This window comes from Bison bison, unplaced genomic scaffold, assembly GCF_000754665.1.
Source record: "Bison bison bison isolate TAMUID 2011002044 unplaced genomic scaffold, Bison_UMD1.0 scf7180017864349, whole genome shotgun sequence".
NCBI classification, from domain to species: Eukaryota; Metazoa; Chordata; class Mammalia; order Artiodactyla; family Bovidae; genus Bison; species Bison bison.
The window spans coordinates 5,289,478-5,301,108 of NW_011494921.1; the positions used below are offsets into that span (position 1 = coordinate 5,289,478).

At 48.7% G+C, this 11,631-nt stretch overlaps 1 protein-coding gene across 2 annotated transcripts in view; it reads left to right on the plus strand.

Moving 5' to 3' along the window:
- Positions 1-14: 14 nt before the first annotated feature.
- The window catches only part of ATP8B1 (ATPase, aminophospholipid transporter, class I, type 8B, member 1), a 109,315-nt gene continuing 97,698 nt past the window's right edge, over positions 15-11,631 (plus strand). The window contains exon 1 of one of the 2 annotated variants that reach the window (XM_010854762.1): positions 15-117. The gene's annotated coding sequence lies outside the window, so the exon portion shown is untranslated. Of the gene's footprint in view, positions 118-836; positions 1,319-11,631 lie in introns of those variants that run through there. The other variant, XM_010854763.1, reaches the window with a different exon arrangement.

Sequence of the window (11,631 nt, forward strand, 5' to 3'; positions counted from 1 at the left end):
AGCGCTAGCGCGGCGGCCAGCGCTGGGGCCGGCGGGCGGCGGCGGGCAGGTGCGCACCGAGCGCGCGGGGAGGCGCACACCCGGCGGATGCCCCAGCCGGGGCCCAGCGAGCGCCAGGTGAGGAGGGGCGCGGCGGCCGGACCCTCGATGTGCCCCACAGGTCCCCTGCCGTCCCGCGGGGCGACGAGTCCCGGGGAACCGGGAGGCGGGGGCAGCAGCTGTCTGCGCCCGCGGGCTCCGGAGCCCACACGGGTGGGATCTGGGTGGAGGTGCCGGGAGCCTTCGCGGCCTCGGGGATGGGAAGACACAGCTGGCGGGATAGGCTGCACCGCGGGGGCGGCCCTGGGCTCTTCACCGGGTGCGCCAGGCGTTCGGGTTCTGCGCTCGTTTGCTGCGCTCAGGTCCCGGCTTAAGCGCCGAAGATCCAACCTGGCTGGGCTTGTGGCTCCTTGAGGGGCGCCGCTGGCTTCCCCTCGGGTAGCCCCCGTTGACAGGGTTCTGCTGGGGGCCCCGTTGGGAGCCGATGCCCACGCATCCGGCAAAGACCTCCAGGGCTGAACATACCGGCCGCGCCTTCGAGGAAGGATGGGGAGTGAGCTCGCCGCCACCGCGCCTACTGCGGGACCGGCGCCCTCCATTAAGGCTTCCGAGAGCCTTAATGCTGTTTGGGAAGTGATGGGGAGGAGGGATCCTGTTTTCTGCCGGGGACTGTAGGGGCTTATCCACCAGCTCCCATGGCACCTCCAACAGCCCAGCTCCTTCCCTCTCCAGCTTGGTGCCCGGCGCTGTCACCTCGCTGTCTGACTGCGGAGTGCCACTTGCGGGGAAGGGCTGTTGCAGAGAAGGGCGAGAGTTTTACCCGCCCCTCTTGCCCACCCCTCCCCACGTTGGGGAAGAGTTGTCATTGTCCCCTCAGCTTCTCCGAGGGAGTGTGCGCGCCTGGGCCCCGCCGGAGTGGGGTGAGGAGGCTTGGGACGCTGATCGGTGACAGCTGTGGGGGAGCACGAGGTGCCCGGGGGATGCCGAACGCAGGAGGCGGGTTGACAAGTTCGGAGAAGGGGAACCTGAGCTCCATTTCCGCTGAGCGAGCCCGGCTCAACCCCACCCGGATCCCTCGGCCCGCCGCTCTCCAAGTCCTTCTTGGGTAGCTCCGGACGCCGCCAGTTTCCCCTCCCGGAAACTGCCCGCCCTGTGGGCCTAATAAAAGATTTCCCCCGTCTTCCTGGTCGCAGTGCCTGCAAGTCTCTTGCTTCCATTCCTCGAGAATGAAATGAGACAACGCAGGCGACGCACTGAAAGACCACCTGGCGCGCCGCAGGTTAGAGGAGGGTTAACCGCGTTTAGAAACGAGCTTAAAAGGGTGTGTGATCGAGTCTCCAGTGATGGTAAACACGAGGCAGATAAAGAGAGAAAACAGCGCAAAGTAGGAAGGAGAAGTTCTAATTTTCATGTCTGGGGAGTACTTTTATGTTAGACCTTAAAATACCATTCATTAATTCCGGGCCTATTGTTGAAGGCTTTATTAAAACCTGTTATAAATGCATGTACTGTGCAAAAGTTGATGAATGGTTATTAGCTGATGCTTATTACTTCTGCCTGCCTGCAATTACTCCTCTAAATCCTCTTGATAATATTCATTAGTTAGTGGAGGCTTCCTTGTTCTAATTTTAAGAAAGAAATCTTAACCTTTGTTCACTTGCCATTTTCTAGTGATCACTTGGATAATTTTTAGGGATTCTTTGGTCTGTTATAGGGCGCCAAACAAGACTCAGACAGCTTAGTACTAGTGAACAGGAACACCATGTGTGAAAGCAGCCTTGGCCACTTTCGAGTTTTCCTTCTGTTTGTTTTTTTTTTTTTTTAAGGAAAATGCATATCAGTGTGCACTTACTGTGGTTCAGTGGTGAAGAATCCCCCTACAATGAGGGAGATTTGATTCCTGGTGGGTGGGAAGATCCCCTGGAAAGGGAAATGGCAACCCATTCCAGTATTCTTGCCTGGGAAATCCCACGGATAGAGGAGCGTGATGGGCTGCAGTTCATGGGGTCATAAGAGAGTCAGACAGGACATGAGCCACTAAACAATAATGCTCTTGTTAGTGATAGTCGTTAGGGATAGAGCTCTGAGGGGTCTTTTTATTTTTGTAATAATTGAGGCTTTAAGACAGTTTGGTAAAAAGTTGCAGGTGTAAGTAGTCTGCAGGCATAACGCAAGTTCAGGACTGGTTCTGATTTGCCGGGTGTCTCTCCGGTCTTGGCACTAACAGCTCCGACCACATCCAGCTGTGGAATGTTTCTTCCCATCCCTGGCTTCTCCCTCATTGCCTCCTTCCTTTTCTCCCTTCTTACCTCCCTCGTCTTCCCCTTTTTCCTGGAGCAAGGAGTTGTGGAAAACATATGGATTTAGATTCCCACAGATTTCAATTCTTTTACTTTAAATTGTATTTAATCTTTACAGTTTATTCTTATCTTTATTTTTGAAATTGTGTCACTTTAGATGAATTCCTGAATTTTCTGAAAAAAATGTTTTTCAACCTCCCTGGGTTGCGGAAGATTAAATAAGAAAACAAGTAAACCTTGCTTATACATAGTAGGTGTTTGTTCTTTTCTTAGTTTTCTTTATTAAATGGATTTTTAAAAAAAATAGTATGATGCCCAGGTATTTAGTGTGTTTTTTGTATTTTATTGCCTTACTGAAGCTTGAATCCAGTGTTGGTGTTCAGTAGACTCATGGACTCCAGGTGATTCTTACAGCTCACCTGAGATTGTAATCTCCTAGTTACCTTTGCTCTTTAGTTTCAATCATTGTGTTAAAAAAAAAAAAAGCCTGTTCGCTTATGAATGCAGAGGAACTTGCTTTTTAGATACCAGAACAAGTGTTATGGGGTCTGTTCATGTTTTGTGTCTCTAAAGAGGTGCCTTTAAAGTTTCTCAGGCAGTTAATTTTAGAGTTTACTTCTAGACCTCCCTCTAGGTTAGTCTCCTGGAAAGTTTTTTTGTGTGTGTATAGGTGGTATCTTTAGGTGTCTTGTGAGTTTTCAGGCCTGTTTGTTGGCATTGTTCAATTAGATTAATTGTATTCATGCCTGTAGGTGTTGTTTTGTTACCTACTAAGATAAGTAAAAATTAATTTGCTACCAGAGGAGTTTTAAGCCCCTGGTGGCTCAGCAGTAAAGAATCTACCTGCCAAGGTTCGATCCCTGGGTCAGGAAAATCCCCTGGAGAAGATTTCCCACTCCAGCCTGGCGTGCTGCAGCCCATGGGGTCGCAAAGACTCGAACACAGCTGAGCGACTGAACATCAGTTCTTGCCCGGGAAATCCTGTGGACAGAGGAGCCTGGCAGGCTACAGTCCACGGGGTCACAAAAGAGTCGGACACCACTTAGTGACTGAACAGCAACAGTGAAAATTAATTTGCTACCAGAAGAGTTTTTATAACATGAAAAGAAGATAGGTCCTCCCAAATCCCCATCCTTGTGCCCAGCTAAAAATCATATCCAGTATGAGACCTTCAGAGGTCCCATATTGCTGAAGAGCTGGCATTATGGAAGAAGAGTCTAGAAAGCACACACACACACACATAATTAATAGTATATATATATATAAAACAGTCTTGTATCTCATCTTTATTAGAAAACGAAGGATTTTTTTTTTCTCATCTGATCGTTAAGGAACACGTTAATACTTTTCTTAATTGTTAAAAATTTGTTTAGTCGTATCTGACTCTTTTGCAACCCCATGGATAATTGCACTTTAAATTGTCACCAAAACCACGCACAGTGGGAACTATGTTTGTTAGATGGTCCCGTGGACATTGAGCCCAGAGGCAGCAGTTAGGGGCTGGTGCACGTGTGCTGGGGTACTGTGGTCTGGCTTGGGGTCCTGGCCTCACGGCTCCCGAGTTGTATAACCCACGGCCAGTTGTTACCTTGATTGCTCTAGCTTCAGTGTACTCATCTGTAAGATGGAAGCGGAATAGTACTACCTCAGGGTGTCACGTGATGAGTGCCAACTGAGGGGATTTAAAAGGGCTTAGCACAGACCTCAGTCAAGCGTAGTCAGTGTTACTACCGTTGTGCTGTTGATGGCTGCCTAGTCACTCAGTCATGTCCGACTCTTTGCGACCCCACGGCCTGTAGCCCCACCAGGCTCCTCTATCCATGGGATTCTCCAGCCAAGAATACTGGAGTGGGTTGCCATGCCCTCTTCCAGGGATCTTCCCAACTCAGGGACCAACCCCAGGTCTCCCGCATTGCAGGTGAATTCTTTACTGTCTGAGCCACCAGGGAAGCCTGGTGTGCTGTTGATACCAGTCAGATCAGTAAATACTCATGGCTCAGGCCACCTTTGCCTTTCTCCTAGACAGATCAGGAAATGGGCATCACTCCGTATGTTAGTATTCACTAGGCAAACATAGGTGTGTATTTGCACCAGGCAGTGGCAAGAAAAAGTCCTCTAGAGCCGGGGTGCGGTTCTGAACTTCTAGACCCAGGGCTTGGGTTCCAGAGTCCAGGTGTCTAAGGACCAGGGGGCACGGTGACCTAGGGGTATGCGTTCCCAGTCACAGCCTCGAGGGATGGCCGCCCCCACCTGGGTGCGCCCTCCTCCTGCAGAGTTGAGGGGCGGCCCTTGGGACACAGCTCGTCTCCTTCGCCCCCACTTCCTGACTGCTTTCATCTCCCTCACCTCTGTACTCTTATTCTTTATTTAAATTTTTTGGTCACACCCCATGACATGTGAGACTTTAGTTTCCTATCTGGGGATCGAACCTGCACCCCCTGCATTGGAAGGTCAAGTCCTAAGTGCTGAATTATGGAGAAAGCCCTGTATTCTTGCTTAAACAAAAAACGAAAACTCTTCTCTGTTCCAAACTTGGGTTCTTTTTAAAGGATCAGTGCTTTCTGTTGGTTTCTGAGTTGTGGCCCCTGGTGAGCATCACTAATGACAGAGACCACTGGTACAATCCCATTTACCTATCTATCCACCACCTACCCGTCCATCCCATCCATTCATTTAAAAAATGGCTTGAGCATACTCTCCCAGCACTGGACTGGTGATGTGGAAGCCTGCGAAGTTCCTGGAGGGCCTGACATCTGTTTTTGTCTTTTCCTCTTTGGTAAGGCAATGGCAACCCACTCCAGTACTCTTGCCTGGAAAACCCCATGGATGGAGGAGCCTGGTAGGCTGCAGTCCATGGGGTCGCTAAGAGTCAGACACGACTGAGCGACTTCACTTTCACTTTCATGCATTGGAGAAAGAAAAGGCAACCCACTCCAGTGTTCTTGCTTGGAGAATCCCAGGGACAGTGGAGCCTGGTGGGCTGCCGTCTCTAGGGTCGCACAGAGTCGGACACGACTGAAGTGACTTAACAGCAGCAGCAGCAGTAAGACAGTAGAGTGGATGTTTTCTCTCTTCCTGCTCTGGACTTTGCCCCTCTGTACATGGGGAGGTGGTTGCCTTAGACCATGGAGGGTGGCCTGGGCCTCTCCCAGCTCTGAAGCTCTGTGTTCATTATCAGTCTTCAAGTCTTATACTTTATAAGGGAGAGCTGGGCCTGGAGGCTCTGGCGGATCAGCAGTAGGAAGCTGGCTGTCAGTCTGGGGAGAGGACTCCTGGGTTTGGGGGCCCCGGGTGTCAGAGGTCACCCTTGCTCCAGGGCCACCCTTCTTCCCTAGTGTGACTGAGAAGCCTGGTGCTTCTCATCGAGTATGTGTGTAGCCTGACCTTTGGCTAGCAGCTATGGCCCTTATTTACAGGACTGTCATTTATGGCTTTGTCTCTCTGCTGAGTAGCTTTTGTTCACCAGCGTTGAAGTTTGTTTGATTTAGAGCAAGGAAGCATTGGAAACCAGTTTTCTAACCTTTACTCAGATGGGGCCCAGTTGGAATATCCTCATCGGAACGACTCGGGCGCTGAGCATGATTGGCTCACAGCCCCTGACCGCCCGTTCCTGCCGTTTGGGGAGGCTCCTGTGGTGGGTGCGTTACTTATTTTATGGTGTGATATGAAACTGTCAGTCGCTCAGTTGTGTTCAACTCTTTGTGACCCCATGGACTGTAGCCCACCAGGCTCCTCTGTCCGTGGAATTCTCCAGGCCAGTATACTGGAGTGGGTTGCCATGCCCTCCCCCAGGGGATCTTCCTGACCCAGGGATCGAACCCTGGTCTCCTGCATTGCAGGCAGACTCTTTACCATCTGAGCCACCAGGGAAGCCCATGGTGTGCTGTGATTCATGTACAAACCTTTACCCTATCTTCTTGTGATGCAGTGAACTACTGAGACCACTCTCTGAGATTGGTATATGATCTGTGGATCCAGAAGAAACATTTAATATTCTCTCTAAGGAAACAGATAACCGTTGAACGTGGGTGGTTGAAACACGCACTCATGTGGGGGGGTGGGTCGGGGTGTGTGTATTTCACCCTGGAACAGATCAGCCCAGCCACCATGGTGGAAATCATACGTGTGGGCCCCTAAGCCAGGCACTAGCAGATGCTCTATAAGCCTTCAGAACTCTTGATAAAACAGTGAAATTAAGTGTGTGTGGGGTCATCAGCTGCTGAGACGGTGAGAATGAAGTGAAAATCTACCCTCTGTTTTTGGTACCAGAACAACACTGGGAGGAGAGGAGGTTCCTCATGATGTCATCCTAGAGCAGTAGTTCATTTCATGGGAGTTTTGTTTCAATCACTGTAAAATATTTATAAAATTTGTCATTTCAGCCATTTTAAAGTGTGAATTCAGTGGCATTAAGCATATTCACAATATCTTGTGGCTCTCACCACTGTCCATATCCAGAAGTTTTCTACCATCCCATTTGGAAACTCTACCTATTAAACAGTCACTCCCCGTTTCGCCCTCACTGTATCCCCTAATAACCTCTGGCCTGCGTGGTCTCCATGAAGTTGGCTGTTCTAAGGTCCCTCAGCTACATCACACAGCACGAGTCCTTTTATGACGCTGATTCCACTCAGCACAATGTCCTAAAGGTTCGTCCACGTTGCAGCATGAGTCAGAATTGCCTTTCGCTTCCTTTTCAAGGCTGAATGATATTCCCTGGTGTGTGTATACCACATTTGGTTTATCCAGTTGTCTGATGAAGGGCCTTTGGCTGTTGTGAACATGGGCATGTGAACATCTGTTTCTTCCTGGGAGCTGCTGCGATGTGATTCAGTTTTGTGAGATTTGTCATTCATAGAACATAGAACCTGGCTAAGATGACCAGGGACATGGAGAATTTAGAATCACATTTTCCTCCAAAGCATCTTGGAGATGAGGATGTGGGACACTGCACGGAGGCTGGTGGCATGGAAGACACGTGGCAGCAGCCAGGTTTCTCCTTTGCCCCTGAGGCTGCTCTCACACAGCTGGCACACCTCCTCCCCTCCCAGTGTTGTTCTGGTACCAAAAACAGGTCATTCATCACCCGCTGACCTGCGGTGTGGGTGACACCGTGCTCTATACCAGGGTGGGCTTAAAAGCTCAGAAGGCCTGGCTCCACCATCTGAAGATTTCTGCAGGCCACAGCTGCCCTCCAGGGAGGCTATTTCCTAGTAGAGGTGAAAATCCGTAACTTTCCTCCAGAATTGACTTGAATTAAAGAAAAAAAAAATTTTTTTTTTTTGGTGGATAGAGGGAGCGTGAGAATGAGAGAAAAACTTATATGTAATGTTTGAAAATGGGATACTTAAAAATCAGATTGTTTTCTACCTTAGGGTAGAACCCATGGTTTTCAAAATAGGTTTCAAGGCAAGAGATCAGTCACAGGGTGGCAGAATTGTCAGATGTTGCGTCTGTGTACTAATGTGCTTATTCATGGAGCAGGATCAAAACCAGAACCCTTTTGATCATGATTAGATATCTATTAGGCTAAAAACATCTTAATTGGAACAATAGACTCTTACGTGACCTTTTGCTCATAGGGTGTCTTGAAAATTAGCCTAGATAAGGATTTGCATATTTTAAAAGCAAGACTTTTTTTTTTTAAGTAAAACATACACACATTTCCCACTGACTCCAATGTCACTATCCCTGGATATCATTCCATCTTCCTATCCTGTGCCAGTCCCAACCACAGAAAGGATATTAATCTGTCGGAGCTTTGCTACTTTATCTAGTTCAACTCGATTGAGATTTAGAATATTTTTTTAAAATCAGTCTTAGCCTTCCCCTCTTGCATAGAGAAATATGGTGAAAATTCTCAAAGGTCACATAAGTAGCATCCAGTGTGACCTGGATCCTTGAGATCATTCAGAGCAACACTTGAAAAAAAAAAAAAGCTGAAGAAAGTTTGCTCAGGCCCTGTGCTCTTAGTCACTACTGGTCTCATTTCTTGAGTTCTAGCAGGTGGCTCAGTGGTAAAGAACCCGCCTGCCAATGCAGGAGACAAGGGTTTGGATCCCTGGGTTGGAAAGATCCCTTGGGAAAGGAAATGACAACCCACTCCAGTATCCTTGCCTGAGAAATCCCATGGACAGAGGAGCCTGGCGGGCTACAGTCCATGGGCTTGCCAGAGGCAGACATGACTGAGCAAGCTTCTTGAATGGCTTCTCTTAGGGAATTTCCTGTCTCCTCAGTCATTCCGCAGCATGGACACTCCTCCTTAGCCTTACAAAGTCTAAGACAGCTGGCCAACAGCTACTTACAAACCACATCCTTCGTGCCAGGCACTCAGCGTCGGTCAATTAATCAAGGAGGTGAAGAGCCTGCCCTTAAGGAGCTCACATTCTATCGAGATGAGGACAGTGGATAATAAAGATAGTGAATAGGTAAATTACAGGCTTCCCTGGTGGCTCAGATGGTAAAGAATCTGCCTGCAATGCAGGAGACCTGGGTTCCATCCCTGGGTTGGGAAGATCCCCTGGAGGAGGAAATGGCAACCCATTCCAATATTCTTGCCTGAAGAATCCCATGGACAGAAGAGCCTGGCGGGCTACAGTCCAAGGGGTTGCAAAGAGTCGGACACTACTGAGCGACTAAGCACAGCACACAGGTAAATTACATGGTGTGTGTGAAGATCAGTGCTACAGGGGAGGAAAAAGAGGAAGCTGAGAAGGGAAAAAGAATCTGGGTGGGGGGTAGGGGGGAAGGCAAGGGAGCAGGATGCAGTTGGACAGTGGACAGGGTGGCATCTGGGTGAAGACTCAGCAGGGAGAGAGTGAATTAGGAAGATCTTGGCAGAGCAGGGGTGGGGAGAGTGTCCCGGGCACAGATGACTTGGTGCTTGGCTGGTGTGGTGAAGGCAAACAGGTCATTGGCTGTTCCTCAAACCTGGAGTGCGGAGGGGCAGGGCCAGGAAGACAGAGCAAGGGGGTATGGCGCCCCTGGTGCAGGGCTTCCTATGAGTGTGAGGACTTTGGCTCTGACTTTGTGCAAGCTGGATGAGGGTGTCCGTGGAGGACGTTGCCCCCTGAGGGTCGTGATCTAGCCTCTGACTTCTGTTTTAGTCCCTCCGGTTGCTGTGTGGAGACCACGCCAGGGGAAGGCTCTTAGACTGGGAGGTTAGTTAGGAAGCGGAACCAGGTGAACTATATTGGAGTCTGGGACCAAGGTGAGACGTCTGAGAGAAAGAAGGCTGTGGATATTTTTTCAAGGTAGAGCCAACAGGATTTCCAGATGGATTGAACTTGGGATGTAAGAGAAAGAGGAGCCAAAGATAACTTTCTTGGCAGACTCTGGGTTGCAGATGGAAATCTGAATTTTCAAAATGTGGTAAATTCAACGGGCTGTGTTCAGATCACTCATAATAGGTTATAAAAAGGCTCTTCAGAAGACACATTTGTATAAGATTTTCATTCACAGAACTTCAGCAGAGAACTTTATCGTCAGAGCATGCCTTTCTTTGCTGGGGAGAGGGGAGGTGCTGGAAAAGATGATTTCCATGAAGCAGAGGCTTTTGCTTGTACTGGAAGGAAAGTGACCGTGTTAGGTGCTCAGTTATGTCTGACTCTGTGACCCTGTGGACTGTAGCCCACCAGGCTCCTCTGTCCACGGGATTTTCCAGGCAAGAATACTGGAGTGGGTTGCCATGCCCTCCTCCAGGGGATCTTCCTGATCCAGGGATTGAGCAGAGTTTTTACCCAAGCTCCACCTGGGAAGGAAGATGGTCTGTATTCCACGGGGGACGTAGGGTATGGAGACCTCTCCTGCAAGAGGAAACAGGTGAAATTGCTGGTAAGGCCCTGATCCCTGCTCCCACCGCTCCCAACCTTACCACGAATTGTCTAGTGGGGAAGCTTCTTCTCGCCCACAAACACAGGCTGGCCACCCCTGTCTCCACACACATGGGTTATCTTTTTTCAAACAGTTTTATTGAGATATAATTCCTGCACTGTACAATCCACCCTTTCACAGTGTACAGTTCTATGGTTTTAGTCTATTTACAGAGTTGCACCACCATCACTACGGTCTTTTTTTTTAATATCTGAATACTTTTTTGGCCCCACTGGTCTTAGGTGTGGCATTCAGGATCTTTGATCTTCATCGCAGCTTGCAGACTCTTCGTCATGGTGTTGGGCTCTAGTTCCTTGACCAGGGATCAAACCTGGGCCCCCTGCGCTGGGAGCACAGAATGTTAGCCACTAGACCACCAGGGAAGTCCCATCGCAGTCTATTCTGGAAGCTTTTTATAACCTCAAAAAAGGAGTCTGGTCCCCTTTAGCTGTCACTCGTAATCTTGCTCCCGTTAGCTCCTGGCAACCTCTGCTTTCTGAACCTGTGTATTTGCCAATCTGAACCTTTTCTCTAAATGGAAGCACACAACATATGTTCTTTTGTGAGCTGCCTTATTTCACTTAGCACGATGTTTCTGTGGTGTTTTGTTTAGCGTAATCATCCACGTTGTAGCATTTAGCCGTGTTTAAGTCCTTAATTGCTGAGTACACAAGTTACTTTTGCATGTGACGCATTCTTGAAAGGGTCACAGGGAATGGAAATGTGTGTTAGTCACAAATAGATCGATTAACATTGTTCGAAAAGGAATTGTTTGTGCCCAGAGAGCTAAATATTTCTCTGTGAAGGTGTATGTGTGTGTATATGTGTGTGTGTGCATTAATTTGTTCTTTCATAGCTAACTACAAAGTACATGGAATTTGTGGCTGACTCTACAAACTGGTGGCTTTTGAGCGGCCTTATCATTTTTCTTTCATTTTAAAAAGTCCACATTTACTTATTAAACGCTGACTACATTCCAGACCACGTGGCAGGTGCTGGTGGCTGATGCCAGGGTGAACAAAACAGGGACCTTCCCCTGCGGTGCTCACAGGGTTGCTGGAGGAGGGTTGGTAGGAGTCAGTATTGAACCAAAGAGATATGAGATGCACTGATATTAGGGTCTGTGATAAGCACTTACAGGAAAATAAGACATGACTAAGAATAATGAGGGCTGACTTTAAGATGGCCCTGGAGGAACCCAAATGGTCATGGAAGGATGGATGGATAAATACACAGTGATCATCCATATGATGGAATACTGTTCAGTCTTGAAACAGGAGGAAATTCTGACACACGCCACAACATGAATGAACCTTGAAGAATTATGCTGAATGAAATAAGTCAGACACAAAAGGACAACTACTGTATGATTCCACTTCTGTGAGGTACACAGAATAGTCAAATCCATAGAGGCAGAAAG